Source organism: Triturus cristatus, chromosome 9, assembly GCF_964204655.1.
Source record: "Triturus cristatus chromosome 9, aTriCri1.1, whole genome shotgun sequence".
Taxonomy (NCBI): domain Eukaryota; kingdom Metazoa; phylum Chordata; class Amphibia; order Caudata; family Salamandridae; genus Triturus; species Triturus cristatus.
This window is the reverse complement of record NC_140592.1, coordinates 999,534,175-999,553,786: the sequence shown is the minus strand read 5'-3', so window position 1 is coordinate 999,553,786 and position 19,612 is coordinate 999,534,175. Positions and strand designations below refer to the sequence as shown.

Below are 19,612 nucleotides of genomic sequence, written 5' to 3'. Positions count from 1 at the left end.
GTTCTCAGTGTCGTCCACGGAAATCTACAAACCACGGGTACCTCAGGATGTTGGGAAAAAAGGACACACATTTGGCGTGGACAGCTTTTGTGGTATATATTATGAAAATTTAAACACGAGGCATCCCTAACATCCAAATAATTGCTTAGCGCCAGCAGGGGAGGACCTGTGCTCTAGCAGTCAAGGCGTTAAGCTATGCCGTGTTATGTTATTATGATTCTGTTTGGGTGAAACATCAGGAAGTATAAGGGTTGCAAGGCTCCACGCTTTTGCCGTTGTTCACTTTTATAACCATTCTTGTACTCTTGGTGAAAATAAAATGCTGTGTGTTTTTTTGCTAAAGCAATGATAGTGGCTGCACATTGACCTTTATGAAGTGTGTAAAACCTATGCACTGCATTTGGGCCTATCCTTTACCCTACTTCAATTTGCTGCCTTAACCTCTTCTGTGCCCATGACGAGATAGTCTCGTCATGGAGCACGGTCGCGCTGTGCCCATGACGAGACTATCTCGTCATGAACCCCACCCACTAATGAAACGCCCGGCACAGGAGGGGGAAAGGGCGTGGCACAGAAGGGGCTAACTGCTCGACAACAACTGCCACTGCTGAAATAAAAACAACAAAGATGGCTTTGACAACTACTGCAGACATATTGTTCTGCATCCTGGACCAGCAGGAAGAACTATTGGTGAAACCGCTAGGGCTTCCCTACAAAACACAGGGAGCAGATAAATCGTGATGCATGACGAACAGTATTGAAGCAAAAGGCAGCACGTAAACACTAAAACAAAAACCCATAATTACCATACGGCCCTGAAAACCACCACAGAGCCATCAGAACTGAACTTCCAGTGACAAAATGAAGGAGGGAACTCCTAGGGAAGTTCATGGAAGCAGTTATGTCCAATGGTCAAGGCTGGCATGACTGCCCAAGGCTGTCTCTTTAAAGAGAGCTTCTCTCCACTAATGTTCACTCAGCCATCTTCCCCACAGTCAGGCAGTCGGCATAAAACTGCATTCTTCCTTTGTGCATCTGTATCCCGTCCTGCATCCAAGTCCCTATTCAGTTCTTAACAAATTCACCTCTAAAGTAGCCCTTGTAAAATGTGACATCAAAATATCCCCTATCACTGGGACTAGCTGGGGCAAAGGACTCTTTGCATTTTCTTAACCTCTTCAGTGCCCATGACGAGATAGTCTCGTCATGGAGCACGGTTGCGCTGTGCCCATGATGAGACTATCTCGTCATGAACCCCACCCACTAGTGTAACGCCCGGCACAGGAGGGGGAAAGGGCGTGGCACTAAAGGGGTTAAACTCTGCTACATTAGGATAATTTCACAATTTGGGCCCCGCATCTCTGCATCCACTCTCCTTAGGTACCGCAACAATAAGCATGGATGGATGGAGCCCCCTTTTGCCCTCTTGTAAGATGCTTATCAGGATACTGGGCAGAGCAGAACTATTCCTTGCCAACAGCGATTGATAATGGTCACCATATAAAGTTTTGTTTCTGGTGTTGCCAGTATAAGGAACGATGTGCAGCAGAACCATGGTCCCTTTTATGGAGGATACAAGATAGCCATGTACCTTATGGTCCCTTTTATGGAGGATACAAGATAGCCATGTACCTTATGGTCCCTTTTATGGAGGATACAAGATAGCCATGTACCTTATAGACCCTTTTACGGAGACCCTTTTATGGAGGATACAAGATAGCCATGTACCTTATGGACCCTTTTATGGAGGATACAAGATAGCCATGTACCTTATGGACTCTTTTTTGGAGGATACAAGATAGCCATGTACCTTATGGACCCTTTTAGGGAGGATACAAGATAGCCATGTACCTTATGGTCCCTTTTATGGAGGATACAAGATAGCCATGTACCTTATAGACCCTTTTATGGAGACCCTTTTATGGAGGATACAAGATAGCCATGTACCTTATGGACCCTTTTATGGAGGAAACAAGATACCCATGTACCTCATCTCAAAACATTTTTTCAAAAAACAGCTAACATAGCCTAGACAACAAATGATGGAAAATCCACCTGTTGAGCAAATGATAGAGAAGATTCAGCTTAATGAAGATAGTCATACACACCATTATAAGCCATGGAGTTGTGGAAGGGTCAGCGCGGGGGATAAAACAAGTTTCTAAATTGGAGAAGGAGAGATCATTTGAAATTCAAGAGTGCATGGAGGTCACATGAGGAATTGGGTCCAATGAAGATCATGGACGGACTGGAAACCCAAAGCAGCCCTGGCAATTTTCCAAGCCCAGCCCTGGAGAAGCACTGCCTGGACCCGGGAGGCTGAAAATGCTTGCTGCTTTTGTTACATGGGGTCGATATTGCAGCACTGGTGCATAGCCGGCCCCGAGTAACAAAACCGCCCCCCCCCACTGCTGCAAAACCAGCCCCCACCCTTCCAGACTCCTAGGGAAACACCCAATGCCCAGTCCGGCCCTTGAAGAGGCCTTTTATTGGCTTCATCGGAGACAGCTGGTTGGTACAAAAGAATACCGACAATGTCATATTGGAGCAGCAGGCTGGACAGACACAAGTACATCTGAAGGTCTTCAGAGTATGATTGAATACTGTAAAGGAGAAAAGACAGAGGTTAACCATTTGGACAATACAATGAAGCTTAATTGGGGATAAAGGGGTGCGCACAGCGAATAAGTTAAGTTCTATGAGATGAAAAGTGCTTAATCAGCCTCCAGCAGCCTCAGAAACATTGACTTAAAGGCGAGGTCTATTGAGAAAGATTGTTTTTGTCCACCCTGTCAAATACCATGATAAGCTTTAGAAGTTTGTTAGCCTTGAATTCTAAATTAGTGAGATGTTTCAAGTTTTGTTGAGCTCCTTTGATGACTAAATTACTCTGTTTGGTCAAAAATTACTGACATGTTGGTGTTGACATATGACATTTTAAGTAACACAAAATGGCTAGCCTTTTTGGGCCATGGAAGTGATGTGCGAGTCATTTTTGGGAAATTAATAAATGGCATCTGGGACATATTTTTGGTCAAAATTAGTAACACTTGGTTATACAGGAAAAGCCGTTTACGCCTTTTTACAGAATAACAGAAAGTTTGCATAGTTACAACATTAAGGGCCTCATGTAGGTAGCATACCAGTTACCACTTCTAAAATACCGAACGATACCGAATCGGTATTTTAGAAGTGGTAACTCGTATGTAGGTAATGAGTCGGTATTTTTTACCGATTCGTTACAATTCGGTAATTACCGAATCGGTATTTACCGATTTGGTAATGAGGCATACCTTCCCATTGAGGGGAAGGTATGCCTCATTACCGAATCGGTAAATACCGATTCGGTAATGGTGGAGAAAATGCAAGGGTGGCAGGGTGTCACATTGACACCCTGTTGCACCCCTGATTCGGCCATGTGTGCACATGTGGCACACATACATGCCCTAAGGGCATGTATGTATGCCACATTGCACACTGCTACGCGCTTCCAAATGCATACACACATACATTAATTATTTACCACCAACTAAAAGTTGGTGGTAAATACCGACTCATAAACACACACACACACTCCCCCTACATATCATTTCTGAAATCGGAATTTACCGATTCGGTAAAATTACCGAATCGGTAAAATTACCACATCGGTAACGTTACCGATTCAGTAATTTTACCGATTCGGTAGTTTTACCGAATCGGTAAATTCCGATTTCAGAAATTGACCCCCTACATACCAATAGCCAATATACCGGTCGGTAACGGTATAATTACCGAAAATCGGCCGTTACCGACCGGTATATGGCTACCTACATGAGGCCCTAAGTTTGTATAGTTATAGACGCTCTGCAGGGCCCATGGAATCTCATTGACCTTTTACGACAGGCCTTTATATGATTTGATGAATTATTCTACATTTAATACGGTTTTGCTTTGCAAATAGAAGAATGGATCTTTAAAGGCCATGCCCTTGCAGACACAGAGACGGGGTGTAATTTAAATGTCTCCAGCACTCTTCCTCTTCGGGTCTATGAGATATTCCGGGGAGGGTTTCTTCTACTTTTCAAAGAAGACAAAGCAATTAAATTAGATGTAAAAATAAAGAAACGTTCATGAATAGGATGCCAAGGCATTAAGCATCTGTTATTCAGCGCCAATATACCCTTCTACGTGAACAGGCGCTTTACAAATACATGTGTTGTGTTGTGTTATGTTATATTGTGTTATGTTGTGATGTGTTATGTTGTATTGTGTAGTGTTCTGTAATGTTGTGTTTGTGTAATGTTGTGTTGTGTTAAGTTGTTTTGTGTTGTGTTATGTTAAGCTGCCATTCCAAAGGACTGCGCTAGAGAATGCACATTTCCCCAGAGTCCATTGGTATAAGCTGGTCGGATTAGTTTTCTTCATAACCACAAATGAGCCCCACGATGCGTGGAGAGGGGAACAAGAGGCGCGGGGTTCCAGGAGCTAGCAGCCTCCAACAATAAATGTTAACCACAACAAGAGCTGCCCCTAGTGTAGTGACCACTGTGAAATTATGGTTGAATTGCGAGTGTAGGCATCTCACAAAATGTGACGGACTGGTCTCACACAGCACCAGGTGTCATGCTTCATCATTGACCAGACCTCGCCCTCTAAAAACCTTGGATTGATAGAGGGCGGGCATGCACATGACACCTTGGCAAGTGCTGTCTGGTGCTCGTTTTCCAGTGTACCAAATCGTCCCATGCATTCAAGCCAACTAGTGCCTGATCCAAAAATGTCCGTAGCTCGGACATGCCTGGTATATAAAAGTGAAGCCCAAATCTTAGTTTTCTTACCATCTGAGGATCTGTGATTGTGACTTTTTGATATTTGCAGAAAGCCCTTCTCTTTCCTCACAATTAAGCCTCTACTTGGGGTTAAGCAGGCCAGTGATAATGTATTCACAAACCTTAACTCCCAAAACACGCGGATGATGCTGGCTTCTAGCATTATCATGAGTCATTGGCTGATGTTCTCCAGCGAGCTTCCAAGTGGCATCTTTACTGTATCCTGATTGGTGCTTAGGTTCATGACAATGTGCCCAATCATTCCCCGTGAGATATGTTACTGTTCTGTCACTGACTCTCTCCCTCTTATTCTGCATTGGCCTTTTATACCTTTGTTCTTCAGCAGCAGCCATTTTGTATCATCTGTTCTCTGCTCTGCAGCGCGGGCAACTGGATTCCAAGGGCGTAAACATACGCACTGCTATGCAATTCTTACTGAAAATGTAACATTAATGCAAATTAGATTGCCCAAACATCAAAGAGATCATGCTGCTAAGTAACAATGCTCAAATTTCAGACTCAGGGAGTGTGGGAAATTGTATGTTTCTTTGTTAGTAATTAGATTTACTCCATACTGTTCTTTTCCTATTTAGTGTGTCCATCAAATTTGAATGCACCTCCCTATGTATGTCTGTGATATCCGCATCAGATGCTGAGCGTGTAATGTTGCATGAAACCTCAATCCCACCTCGGTTAATTTCCACCCCAATTATTATATAGGAATGGTTAGTAGGTGCCATTTTCTCAGAATTTCATATATTATGTGAAGTGTCACGTTGAGATAGTGAGGAAGATATTGGCAAGAGGTGGTTTGCTTAATAGTGCACATTATATACATTAATTACATAACTAGCTCAGTTCCTACTGTCTCTTGAACTGATATCTGGTAGCATTCCCACACCGATCAGGAAATAAAAGTCAGAGAAGATACTAGCACAAAAGACAAGCTGTATATTTGTTAAAAGTATTAGTTTCTCTGGCAGAATGGTGCTTTAGAAAGGCTGGCAGAGTTGGAGCAGAGTCTTTTACAGGAAGTGCAAAGGATTACTGTAGGATGCCCTCATTTTTTCTTCAACTAGGAAAAAGCAGAAGGTTCAAATTCGAAGCTATGAACTACTCATTTTTTTTAGAGCTAGTATGCACAAAATTGTGTACCTACATGCACAGGCGTGCAAGTACTCCTTTTGCACCAAGTTAAGCACACAAGTTGTATCTAGGTACGTATATAGGAAAAACATCAACGTGAATAGATGAAGAAATGAAGAAAATTAATTTGCCATAGGGAGTGTATGTTTTTCAAAACATTAGTGTAAAGCTAATAAATTTGACAAGGCATTTGGAAATGGACATGTCCTCTTCTTTCTGCCTAAAAGATGGGTACAGCCTGCTAGTTGTACAATGACTACCAGTTCTGGATCCTTGCTAGTCACCTCAAAGTAAACACCTTAAACACTGACAAGCTGGTATGTGACAAATAGATCAATATTCACCCTTCAAGCACCAGGCCTCAAGAGTGAGGTCCCAACATCTCACTAAGCCAAAGTGAGGCATCTCAGGGGGGTCATGTGCTCCAACCTTTCATAAATACCTTGAGTAAATCAAGTCTTCAAAGGAAACTTGTACATTCTGAGATGGCTTCTGCAAATTTTCACATACGTTGGCATCCCTCAAAAAGCCACCACTGTCCTTTTACCCCTCATTGACTAGAGCAATGGGCTATAACTTAAGCATTCCAGTTAAACGTTATAAATTACAAACATTCGCAATGCTGCTAGTAGACAGCTTGACAATCTACCAGTTTGAACTCATATGACAGCAAGCCTCATTTCCATCCTGACACACACTGGCTGCATGTGGCTAGATTCATCACCTTCAAAGCAGTGTGCTCTATCCATTGAGTATTCTGTGGCGTTAATTCCAAAGTATTTTGTATTTGACAACATACCTTGCGTACCTTTTCTTTGTGAGTGACTAAATTCAAATTGCTCTTGCATACAAAATGCTTGTGAGTCCTGATTTTTATGGAGAAGCCCCACTTCCGGCAAATTGTTTATCACAAATTGCTTCAAGCTGGGAAATACAAGGCAATAAAAGCATACGGTGCTCCCTCTAGGGAATGGTCTTTAAACAGAAGAGGCGATGAAGGGACCTTGTGCCTCAGTTCCCCTCGTTGATCCATTCGTTTGGTGTAGCTAGTGTAAGAAGTCAGATTTTCTGGCTTGAACCACAGGTTGATCTCCCTTTTTGGCACTTTCCATAGAGTCACTGCCATGGCATATGTTCCTGCCGACTTTGGTGCGTAAGTCTCCATGGATGGTCCCTGGTTTGCAATTGACCCGGTTGGTCTCCTCGAGCATTACCCGGCCAGTCTTCACCACATTATATCCTTCCCAGACCATAGGCACAACAGGGCCGGAGCCCATGTATTTCACCAAGCCAGGCTAGAATGCTATCCTTAGGTTCAATGTAAGGCTCCTTCAGAAGTTCATTGGAGGCCTGCATAGACACCAGTCGGTAGCCCCTCTGCTCAAAGCGTGTAATTATCTCTCCTACCAGGTCTCATTGAACACCATCTGCCTTGATGCAAATGAAGGTGTGTTCTGTGATGCTGTTACAGACATGTTCCTGCTGCAGGGAATGCTATACTTTTCCATCAATGTAAGCAGTGCTGAGCGAGTGAGAGCGACAGAGCCCCCTTCAGAGCTAGGGACCAATCCTTGTGGGGATTTCGTACTTTTTGTTAATATTACACATATTTCATAGGGAATAAACTTCCCACGCCCTTAGTACGGAGCAAGCAATTTATTTGTACTTTGTGATCATAGTAGCGCTGCTGAAATGTCAAAGATATGATATAGCCCTCATCTTGATTAGGAGTGGGCGGAATTTGCGGAATTAACCTTCGCAAATTATCGCGAAAATGTTTAAAATTATCGCAAACAAGCAGAAATATCGCGAAGATGCGGAAGTTTTTTTCCGGCATGTTCGCGAGATTTTCTGCATGGTTGCGGGTCGCCAACTTACCCATGTGGTTGCTTGCGGGCGCGGCCGTCTTGTTTTGAGTTGTTCTCGCGGTGCATGATCGCGAGAAGAAAGACGTGATCGCGCGACGCATGACGTCACTGCGGGCGCGAACTGTTGCGAGACAGCGCAAATGGCTAAAAACAATACAACATCTCATGGAGAACGCGACCGGATCAAGAAAACTTGTCGGCGAACGCAGGGATTCAGGTAAGGCGATCGCGCGCGCGGGAGAATGTATTATTTTACAGCGCGAGCAAGAAACAAATTATCGCCAAGCTGCGGAAACCGGAATTTTTGACATTTTCGCGCTCTCCGCGGAACGCGAAAATGTCAAATTATCGCAATTTCCGCGAACGGAACGAAATTTTCGCCCAGGCCTAATCTTGATATTATTTTTCATAATGCACAGTATCCTGCATATGGTCCTGTTGTCAAACAAAGCCCAGTCAGTCGGTCAACGAAGCCTAAATATGGTCAACTAAGTCAGTTGATGTGATCTGCTCTCGGTGAGTTGCTCTCAGTGAGTTGATGGACCAGTTTTAATAAAGCTTTAACCTACAATGTGATGTAATGGTCCAGACACAAGAGGGCATGTGCCCTAATCAGTGGGATACAATCCGCGGAAATAAAAGAGAGATGTTGTATGTGTACTTTTGTGGGAATGATAAATCAAAAGCACGCTTTATTACTTACTACAAATGCTACTCCAAAGCTACTCACAAGTGATCAGGGTGAAGAGTTTGTCCTGGGCCAGGGGACAGGATTTCAACAATCCTGCATATTATGCATAGGGTTACCATCCTCGTATCGCAAGGCTTTTTAGCACTTCCACATTTTGTGGGCTAACCTAGTCTGCACTTTTTGCCTGCGTTCATGCTACACTAGTCTCTTTGAGCGTCAGACAATCACCTGTGCACGTTGTGGGCCTAGTGGCAGGACTTTACAAATTGTGAATAGGGTTGCACCTTAACTTTAGAGTCGGGCTATGCTGTTTTGCACATTTTGTGTGCGTTCACTCTGCATCTTTCATTTGAGTTGACACAATTCTGCACCTTTCTGGTGGGTTCCTGCATTCTGTACCTGCCTGGTGAGGTTGCAATATTCTACACCTTCTGGATGTGGCCAAACTCCTCTGCACTGTAAGGGACACATCAGACTTCCATGGGTTTCCTTGCAATGAGCATTTTGAGTGTGGTAAAGGCTTCACTGCACCACTTTAGTGGGCTAGATTGCACTAAAACCTTTAAAGAAATCTAGTAGCAGCTTGTTTTTTTGTTGTCATGGAACTAACTTATATTTAAACCCAAAAGAGGACACTGTTCCTACGGCCAGGCGCAAAATGTCACCCAGGCCCAAAAAGAAAGAGAAAAGAGAGAGAAGAGTGAAGAAAGATCCTAGGTGAAGGACCCACTCAGCTAATGGAAGACCACTCTTTGTCCTCTGATGCCCTCACACACCCCGAAGGATGTCATGCTTCATCATCGGGCAGTGCTCCTCGTAGGGCCGGCGCTGCAATTCCCTACGGGCCCCCCGAAGGGTCACTTTATCGGAGATCTTTTGAGGACTGCCCGATGTTGCATGCGGGTGTGTGGTGAGTGGGTCCTCTGTGGAGGGTGAAAACAGTGCGTGCAATTGTGTAAAAGGTTAAGAAAGGGATCATCATGCAGCCAATGTAGAACAGATGTACCCTTAGCAGAGTCTAACTGCTTAATAAAACATTCCCCTGGAGGCACACTTTGCCCAGGTGTCTTAGGTCATAGGTCGACATGTTTCGCGCTTCTGTCGCCATAACGGTCGTGTGCGCTTCTTCAGGACCAGAACTAAAATGAAGGTGCACGTGAGACATAAAAGTAAAAATGAAAATACCCTCCAAGTAGATCAGGGCAGAAACCTGTATACCCTCACTGTGGTTACAGCGTAATAGTGATAGCCGCTCCTGATCGATACCTAGAAAAGAAACACAGGATAGACAACAGGCATGCGCATCAGTAAATCTTGATGCATCATATGTGTGCCACAGTTGTGTGCACAACAACCACATAAAAAGTAAAATAGGGACACGAAATACACCAGTACATTGATGGTGCTAAGTGGATTAACAACCCTGGATAACAGAAATACTGCTTTAGAAAGATTAACAATGTATATGACAGTGCATGAAACTGTGAGGTAAAAGGTGGAACTAACGCCAATAAGTATGTGAAGACTTGTTCCAGTGATGATCTTGGTAGGATAGAAACCCAACAGGGCCAGCTTAGCCTTTCATTCACCTGCAGGCAACAGCATGAAAAAACCAAGAGAGGTTTAATGTTACACAGTCAGTCAACCACGCCACGTAAAAGTGAGGATTGCTGAAAAGTCATGGCCCTGCCTACATTATCTCATCGCAGATATCAGCCACGATGCAAGGAAACCACAGACCATCAACATACACAAGGAAAATAAATGCCCTGACATTCAGGTCAAAAGAGGGATATTCACCCTCACTCACCAAACCTCCTGAAAAGGAGAGGTTAGGGTTTGGGCGATAGAAGACCATCAGTATTTGTTGTGGTTTGTTCTTCCTCACAGTACTAAAATCAAACCCCACCAATAACTGCCCTGGGGCAATGAGAGGCTTGCGCCACTTGAGCAGCACTTTTTTTGATGCTCCGGCAGAGCAAGCCTCTCAATCATATCTATGAGGGGATAGAAAGTTTCTCTGCGTGGCTCTGCATGGCTTTATAAATGTGGAGTAGGACAAATCAGCACGAGTCATAGCCTTGCCTTACTCTGCGCCAGAGAGGCGTTCTGTGGGTGTAACCGTGAGTTTCCCCACACAACACCCATGGATTTTGAATCTGCCCCAGATTTACTCAATCACGTAAACCTGGAGCAGCACCAAAACTTTACGCCTCCCCAGAGCAGGCGTAACGAGGAGAAATATTTTTATTTCTCCTCGTTTTTTCCTCTTTCTGTGTGTGCTGCAAAGGAAAACACATTAAAGCAATCCTGCCTGCAACAGAGGCACCATGGTGCAAGGGTGCCTATGTTGGCACTAGGCAGCAAATTGTGCTCCAATGCAGGGGGAAAACACAGGAATGCAGGTTTTCCATTAATACAGTGCATTTCTGCCCTTTCACATTGGCATAGGACAGCACTTTAAGACTTGTGATGCTGCCCTAGCCCAACTCCTCATAAATGAAGCCCGGAGTGTAAATCTCCTCTGGGAGATCGAAATGTGCCACATTGCACATGTGGTTATCTTTTCTGGGAAGTAACATAACATGTGTATTTGTAAAGGTCAAGTTCACCCAGGAGGGTATCTTGGCACTGAATAACAGATGTTTATTGTTACCCAACTGAATAGTACTCATTGTAGCGGCATTAGAAGGATGAAAGGCTGAGTGGACCCACCAGGATTTGAACCTGTGACTATGAGGTCTGACCCAGGCCCGTTACATTGGACGCATTAGTCCACTAGGCCACCAAACCCAGCTTGAGTGTGGCGCCCTCATCCAGTAGACACTAGAGTTGTATCCACTGACAGATTATTGGTGGTCGACCAAATGCAATTTGGTGCTCAGACACAGTCATAAATTATGACTACTGTCCCCCTTTTATAGCCAGCAGGATCCATCTGCAGGCACCTCTCAGTCTTATTGCTTTGTTTGGTATTAGTGCCGGGCCTGCTTTCTAGGCGCTATCCAACTTCCTCTTCCAGTGGTTTCTTTTGAGGAATGTTTAACAATACGGGGCACACTTGGGGAGTTAGGATCCTCATGTAGACAAAAAGGTTCCAGCCTGCAAGAGTTCTCATTGTGAGGGGTGTTCAACAGGTGAGACCCTGAACCCTCCACAAATGTAGCTCAGGCACATAATGCGGGTATTGCGTTGCATGCCATCCTGCTACTATGGAGAGGCCCCTAGGTAGTGCTTTAAATGAGCTGGTACTCACCGGTACTGAGTACCGGCACTTTTCTTTTCCCATGTAAAGCACTGTACCTAGGAGAAAGACCCCAGCAAGGCCCTCCTCTCTAAAGACAGAGAAGCAGCGGCGCAGCAGCAGACTGTCAGACAAGATTCAGATGCAGCGGTAGCAGGACGGAGCCTTTATCTGAATATTAAAAGACAGATGTTTATCTTATTGCACTCCAAGGGATGTCTGCACGCCATCAGCACGGAGGCTTCCATAATGTACGTTTATCCAGAGCTATTACCTGTTCTGTTACAGGACGTGTTCTTCAAATATATGAATTAAAATGTGACTATATGCCATGTTTTTCAGCAAAGTGCCCCTTCTGGACCCCGGCAAATGTGTTTTTATGGCGTGTAATCTGGCATTGGCGAGGCCGCATCTGCAGTGAATCTCTAACGAGGCTGCTGCTGGTCGCTGTCTGAATGCAAGTCACAAATGTGTGTGGGGGGAGAGAGACGGACAGAGAGAGAGATGGAGAAAGAGAGAGAGATAGAGAGAGCGAGAAAGAGAGAGAGAGATAGCTAGACAGAGTTAGAGAGAGACAGGCAGAGAGAAACAGTCAGCGGGCGTGAGAGAGAGGGAGGCAGAAAGAGAGCGAGAGGGAGGGAGGCATAAAGAGAGAGAAGGGCAGGGACAGAGAGAGGTAGACAGAGAGAGTTAGAGAGAAACAGTCAGGGAGCGAGAGAGAGAGGCAGAAAGCGAGAGAGCCAGGCACAGATAGAGAGAGGTAGGCAGAGAGAGTTAGAGCGAGACAGGCAGAGAGAAACAGTCAGGGAGCGAGAGAGAGGGAGGCAGGGGCAGAGAGAGAGAGAGGTATACAGAGAGAGTTAGAGCGAGACAGACAGAGAGAAACAGTCAGGGAGCGGTAGAGAGAGAGAGAGAGAGAGAGAGAGAGAGAGAGGAAAAGAGAGGGGGGCCAGAAGAGAGAATGAGACTGAGTGAGCGAGAGAAAGAGAGAGGTGGGTAGAGAGAAAGACAGGCATGAAGAGAGCGTGGGAGAGAGAGACAGGCAGGGAAAGAGAAAGACGGAGAGAGAGAGAGAGGGACAGGCAGGGAAAGACAGACAGAGAGAAAGAGAGAGGCAGAAAGAGAGAGAGGCAGGGACAGAGAGAGAAAGAGGAATACAGAGAGAGAGACCAGCAGGGAGAGTGAGAGAGAGTGAGTGAAAGTGAGAGAGAGAGAGAGAGAGAGAGAGAGAGAGAGAGGGAGAAAGAGAAAGGCAGAGTGAGAGAGGGAGGCCTGGAGAGAGCGAGAGGGAGGTAGAAATAGAGAGAGAGTGGTAGAAAGAGATAGAGAGTGGCAGGGACAGAGAGAGAAGGGGAATAGAGAGAGAGATCAGCAGTGAGAGTCTGAGTGAGAGAGAGACAGGTGGGAAGAGAGAAAGACAGGCAGCAAGAGACAGAGAGACAAGCAGGGAGAGAAAAAAAGAGAGAGAGGGACAGGCAGAGAAACAGAGAGACCGCCAGGGAAGGAGAAAGAGAGAGACACAGACTGGGAGAGAGAGAGCACAACCGGCACAGAGAGAGATAGGCAGAGAGAGAGAGAGAGAGAGAGAGCTAGGCTGGGAGAGAGAGTGAGACAGTCAGCGAGGGAGGGAGATAGAGATACGGAGAGAAGAGACTGGCAGGGAGAGAGAGTGAGAGGAAGACCGAGAGAGAGAGAGAGAGAGAGAGAGGCAGGCAGGCAGAGAGAGATCAAGAGAGAGAGAGAGACTGGCAGAGAGAGAGAGAGAAAGAGAGAGCGACAGGCAGGAGAGAGAGAGAGAGAGAGAGGTAATCCGCAAAAGCAATACCTATAACCCTAGCCTTAACCCTAGACCTTAACCAAACGCTGCCCTGTACCAGTGTGGTAATGAGTTGGCAGTGGCACACGGATCTGCGCTGCAGTGAAAGCATGCCTTGAATTAGTTTTAACTTGGACCATTTCTGACGGGTCTGCACAAAAATTACAAAATAAATACGCTCACCGCAGTTTGAGCCTCATGAGATGAGAGCGGATTGGTCGAGCCTGGGGTGTTGTTATAGTGCTCTGAAGTATTACCCTCTCCATTGAAATTCCCACAAGGATTCCCTGGTAAAGAAGAAAGCGGTTCGCCAGGATCATCTCCACACTGTAGTGTTGCAGTGGCACTGGCGACAGCACGTGACTGGAAGCAGCGGTCTGTGCCTGACGGGCACAGCCACAGTCTGAGGCCACTGGGCCCAAGCAGGTACTAAAGCCAGGTACCGGGCACAGCACATCACTGAGTCCACTCCCTGTGCCCAGCATCTTCCTGTCATGGGTGCAAGTCATGTTTAGGTGGCCACAGGGGCATGAAGACTGCATTCAGGACATGGCCAGACCTCACTCCCTGCATTCAGTTACCTGCAAGGCGCGGTGGGAGGACGAACCGAGGTAGTACTGGGTGGAATGTGATGAGGTCAAGGAGATTGGGTGCGGGGTACACTCTGAGACCACAGCCTTTGCACACTTAGCAAATGGTGCACACTGTGGCCTGTGTTGCCAGGGGTGGACATGCCTAAAGCTGGCAGGGCAATGTTGAGAGCCCTACCTTTAGGATTGTGGCGGTAAGAGAACTGGACTCTGCCTGGACATTTAGCTATTCCCATCCCTTTAAGCCTACAGACATCTGTAGAGTGCTGTGTTTGTTGTTCTCTAGGGGTAGGGAGCCTGGGTGCAAGCATGGCCATGTGCCCCTAATGTACACCCAGAGGTAGGGTTGAAGATTGTCTCCTGTATTGCCTGGGACCAATGGAATATGGTGAAGGTGGTGGCTGACGGACAAGCTCTATGCCTATAGCCTAATGTATATGGTCGAAGTTGATGCTCCGTGGGCTCTGGTGTTTGGGAAATTCAGCAAAAAGCATGATCAGAAGCTACAGCCTTCTTTCAGAGCTTGCTAGGTACATCCAGCCACCATGCCCAGGATTGTAATCAGATTCTGGACACTTGATCAAGTATATCAGAAAGAGTTAAAAAGAATTATCCGAAAAAATGTATGTCAATGGACGTTATAGTTAAGCACTTAGTTCAATAAAATAACAATATCACAAGAACGCTCTTATATTTTCCATATAAAACTTTAGGTAAAGCAAAGTTATGGGTTAGGATCTGAAACCAAACAACCACTGAAATTTACCAGTGTTGGCGTGATATGCAACCATACTTCTCCCAATCTATTACACTGCTGATGACCTCAAACATGACTTCATACATGACATCGCAAATAATCTTTGTTTACATCACTGGTGACATCACACATTATGTCGCAAATAACTTCATACATAAAATCACTGAAAACATATTACACTTGATATAAGACTGTATTAACACTGTTCATTATTAGGTATCCTTGAAACATTTTTTTCTGTAGAATCAAGTTTTATTTACCACGCTATGGTACTTTTCATCATCAGTATTGCATGTAGGAAAGTGCATGAGCTGCTGCAACTTTTTTCTAACACACAACACCTTAAATAACTGTAACTGCACTGTACAAATATTTCAAACTATGTCAGCAGGTTGGAAAGAACTTTCTTCTGTAATTCTGAAGCGTGATGAACACAAAGATTGTATTGGATGAAAACAAATCAAGGTACTTTGCTTGGTGATGAGAAAATGATATTTACTATTACCCAATTTACCAGTAAATCTGCATATCTGTACACATTTAGTGGCTACTTCAATGGTGAATGTGCTGTTTGTAAACAGCAGTGAGTTACCACATAATGCTTTAGTAATATATTTATGATGGTGTGCTCCAAAATACAACAATGGCTAAATAATACACGCTTAACACTCTCCCGCTGAATGAGCATGGCTCATTTGCTATACATTTTCTTAGTGTAATGCCTAGGTTTTTCGCAATCCCTATGACTCCAGTGATGTAACATTGATGGCGGCACCCCCCACTCTGAAATTCTGTTCCAGCACTGTTGTGAATGCCTACCCAGCAAACAACCTTCAGACCAGCAGCACGGTTTCTTGAACAAACCCGCCCACCGACCCTGTCCTCGAGCCGCCCTGACTTGAGGGGGCCATCACTGTGAGGAAAGCCTTGGCAAATGTGCCTCGCTGTTCCCAGAAGCTAGTCATCAGGAGACAACCATTGCCTTGGCAATAAAAAGCCTGCTATAGCACATCAGCTATCGAATTAGAACCTTATCATCAGGGGCCACACCCACACCACTGTCTGAAGAACTTCTATATCTAACATACCTAGAGGAACATTTAATCACATCAGAGGTACTGCAGCACTGTTTCTCAAATACAAGGGACACCTAGTGGCTGTTACTGGTACTGCTGCAAGTAACAAGCGGGACATCTAGTAATGGTAAATGTTAACGCAGCCAGTAACCTAAAGGATATCTAGTGATGGTTAGAGGTACCACAACCAGTAACACGAGAGAGATCTAGTACTACTGCCGGTAACAAAAGAAAAACATAGGAATCGTCAGTACTAACGCTGTTTTTTTCCCTATATTGAACAAAAGCATGTAGAAGTAGTAACGGTCAGCGATACTACAATGCGTTGTCGCTGTGTAATCTTTTTTGCTTAAGATATCTGTTCATTTTCAATTCAAGGCCACTTAATCTGTGACTTCCTATTATTAGCCAGCGTTCCTGCAGCTTTTTCAGCATTTTTCTCCATATTATCTTTTTTACTGTAAAGCTTGTAACTCTTGTGATGTTTATATTTTTAGTAGCATCTTACAGGCTGTCACTCGTGACGACATTGTTGATGTCGTTTGTGATTTTATGTGTAACGTCAGACTAAGTGCAATTTAGTGTTGTTATTGTTTTAATACTCTCCATTCTTTTGGGGCATTTCCACGATTTTTAGTTTTGGAATTCTTAAATAGATGCTTTGTAAGGGAGTGTCTGTGTTTGTAATAAACTTGATCATATATTGTGCCTTCTCTACAATGCTCAGTATTTCCAAAGGGTCACTCTTGCTCTTTCTCTAGTGCTAATATATGTGTTGGATGCAAGGTAGAAAATGCAAAGGGCAAGGGAAGCTTGCACTGCTTTATGCCCTGAGAAAAGCATATGATGGTCATAATAGTCATTTTATTCTTAGAACTGAACTCACTATCTTTCAAACAAGTGGAGAATAAACATTTTGGTCACCACAGTGGTCTCCCCAGTCAGACAGAAATCCCTAGCTGACCACTCAAAATTCAGCTTATCCTCCAAGAGGCTTACAATATTTATCACTGGCACCCACCAGCAACTTAGACAAAGTTGGCCACCGAGCCCTATTCAAATGTATAATTACACAAGAGACTTTGTAAAAGAATCAATAAACTGCCAATCTAGATTCTCAGGGGCCTTTTTGCCTTTTGAGTTCCTAAATAATGTGTAATTTCTGCCAGCCAAGAAAATAAATTGAGAGGATTTAGAGGGATTTGCTTATCGGTGCGGTGCTACGCGACATTGCTTTCTCGGCCGTGGCCCCCTCCACGCGGCCAGTAAGGGACATTGAAGTCAGCATAATCTGCTCTGGTTCAATAGCCATCTCTTTCATGCTGTCTTGAACAACAGGCAGATTAACTCTGCACCTCAATCCTCCTAAACTCCAGCCCAACCCACAGACCATGCTCATCAATGCTGTGGAGGTAAAATTTTGCAGCAGCGCATAACGTTCGCTTAGCAGCATGATTCCTCATCGGGAAGTGAAACTAGTGATTTATTTATTTTTTGCGATTTTATATGGCGTTAACTGGATCCATAGCTGGTAGTAGACCACTTTACAGAATTTAGAATGGCAACTGTGGGAATTTAGAACATACAATTACTAGACACAGGCTCTCAAGAAGCCAAATTACTGGAAAAAAACAGGGCGGCGGAGGCATATTTACATGAAATATTTCATCTAGGGGGATATAAAACAAAAGGAATGTGGTTGAAATGTAATAAACATTTGTACAGTCAGAGTCCCAGAGTAATATGAGACACAGTGCTTAATTTAGAATTCGGCAGACACATACTCCATCACAACCATTATAAATAACCTGCCCGCCTTATTGCAAGTGCCATAGGATATAAAAACCATGAAATAAGGCAGATGAGATATCCATCACATTTGGAATTGAGTGACCTGACCGCCAAACTCTAAATCCAAACTTAAATCTCTAGACCAGGCCCTCAGTTTTTCTCATATGGACAATTCGTGGTTAAAGATCAAGAGGGGGAATTAGGAGCAGCAAATGTTTCTCTCACTTTTGAGGGATTTGTTCTGATGGTGTCCAGGATGGAGATCCATACGTTTGGAGTACTGCCAAAGTAAGCTTCCTTGAGGATTCTACTCTCTTTACAAGTTTTATTTCTGATAAAATTCACTGTTATTTCCACAATTTGAACTGACTACGGACAGCCACGCAGCCCACAAGGACGCCATCCACAACCACCATCACCTCATCAGGACTGCCAAGAGAACCTCCTTCAAAGACCGCCTTGACAACAACGGACACAATAGTAAGGAGCTCTTCAACATCGTGAAGGAACTCTCCAACCCTAGCTCCAACACCAACGACATCCCGCCGTCGCAAGCCCTGTGCGACTCCCTCGCCACTTTTTTCCACCGCAAGATAGCAGACATCCATGACAGCTTCAACACCCAGACAGCCCCAACAGACATCAACACAACAGATTCTCCACACACCATCGACCATGACCCCCTGCTATGCTGGGCCAACGGGAGCATCGATGACACCATCAAAACCATGAGCACAATCCACTCCGGCTCCCCGTCAGACCCATTCCCGCACCACATCTTCAACAAAGCCAGTAGCTCCATCGCACCCCATCTGCGCAACGTCATCAATCTCTCTCTCAAGACCGTGACCTTCCCAGAGAGCTGGAAACACGCCGAGATAAACACACTACTCAAAAAACCCAAGGCGGACCGAGAGACCTCAAGAACCACCGGCCCATCTCTCTACATCCGTTCCAGGCCAAGGTCATCGAGAAGATCATCAACAGACAGCTAACCCGATACCTTGAAGAAAACAGAATCCTGGACCCTTCCCAGTCAGGGTTCCGCAGCAACCACAGCATGAGACTGCCCTCATAACCGCCACCGACGACATCAGGACCCTGCTGGACAATGGTGAGACCGTGGCCCTCATCCTCCTGGACCTCTCCGCCGCCTTCGACACCGTCTGCCACCGCACACTACGCGCACGCCTCCACGCCATAGGGATCCGAGACAAGGCTCTGGAATGGACCACCTCCTTCCTCTACGGCAGAACCCAGAGCGTCCACCTCCCCCATTCCAATCCGAAGCCTCCAAGATCATCTGCGGCATACCCCAGGGATCTTCCCTCAGCCCGACACTGTTCAACATCTACATGGCCCCGCTCGCACACATCGCCCGACAGCACGACCTCAACATAATCTCCTACGCCGACAACACTCAACTGATCCTCTCCCTCACCAAGGACCCCATCACCATGAAATCCAACCTCCACGAAGGAATGAAGGCCGTCGCTGACTGGATGAAGATCAGCCGACTGAAGCTGAACACGGACCACGAACCCTTCAGCCTGGGACGACTCCTGGTGGCCGATGGCACTGGGGGCAGCCCCGACACCCACCGACCACGCACGCAACCTGGGAATCATCCACGACTCAACGCTCTCCATGACCAAGCAAGTCAACGCCGTCTCCTCCTCCTGCTTCAACACCCTCCATATGCCCTGCAAGATCTACAGGTATATCCCGACAGATACAAGAAGAACAGTCACCCAGGCCCTTGTCAGCAGCAGACTTGACTACAGAAATGCCCTCTACGCGGGAGCCCCGACCAAGCTCATCA

The 19,612-nt window shown here is 45.4% G+C and overlaps 1 protein-coding gene and 1 pseudogene across 19 annotated transcripts in view; one reads left to right on the top strand and one right to left on the bottom strand.

Annotated features, from left to right (window-relative positions):
• Positions 1-19,612, top strand: part of NRXN3 (neurexin 3) — a 2,213,138-nt gene that overhangs the window by 2,137,348 nt on the left and 56,178 nt on the right. The gene's annotated exons all lie outside the window — the stretch shown is intronic.
• On the bottom strand, positions 6,969-14,085 carry LOC146799187 (nucleoside diphosphate kinase B pseudogene; annotated as a pseudogene).